We start from the raw sequence: 883 nt of genomic DNA, 5'->3' as shown, positions 1-883 counted from the left end.
CCTAAGAAAAACTAACTAGTCTAAATTCTACACTGTAGACAGGAAAGAAGAGAGTATATGAAAATTACTATCGGTAATATTGTGTAAAATTGCTTTTCGTGAATATAGAAACCCTACATATGTAAACATTTACAAACAGCTATCAATTTTTATAATTTTCAAATACAAACTCAAGAAGCTATTAGTTGAAATCATAAGTAGTAATGGCTACCTCTTTCAAATACAGTACTACTTGATCTACAATTTCCTAGAAGAAGTGTAAAGATCAATGACCGGATTATCACCAATCACAAATTATCCCATATCTGCTTATACATGTAGGCCCAGCATAAGCCCCTCTCCCAAGTAAAAGCCCACCCTCTGTTTTCAGACATTTAACAGGTTGAGGGCATCTACAAGTATAGGCCCAGAGTGTTTTTACCGGCCGTCAACAACATTTATTACAAATATGCATGTAAAAAGTGTATTTCATTGCATAATAATCGTGATTGGTATGGTAGTTTGGTTCCTGCTTTTACGAGAAATCTAGCATTAATTTCAGAGTGCATGGCCGGCGAACGTACGGAACATGGTTCGCACCTTTTCTATTCTGTTATTTACTCAGGATGAACCCTGATGTTGCAATACTGAAGTTATCCATATTTCTTTTGAGTAGTGGTTTTAGAAACGCCAAAAATGTGATCGTCAAGTCGTGAAACGTGGGCATTGAACATCGTTTTGCTTTTCCGAATAATCCATTGAGACTTTCGTGAATGGGATGTAAACGAGCAAACTATTCTTCGACATGACTTGTTGGCGACCGTGAAAAGTTTAAATACTTCCTCCACCCTCAGTTTACCTTTCAAAAATTGCGAATCAACAGCTTTAGGGAAAAAATCAGTTT

The sequence above is a fragment of the Saccoglossus kowalevskii genome, chromosome 1, assembly GCF_978046115.1.
Source record: "Saccoglossus kowalevskii chromosome 1, keSacKowa6.1, whole genome shotgun sequence".
Classification (NCBI taxonomy): domain Eukaryota; kingdom Metazoa; phylum Hemichordata; class Enteropneusta; family Harrimaniidae; genus Saccoglossus; species Saccoglossus kowalevskii.
This window is presented reverse-complemented; position numbering follows the sequence as displayed.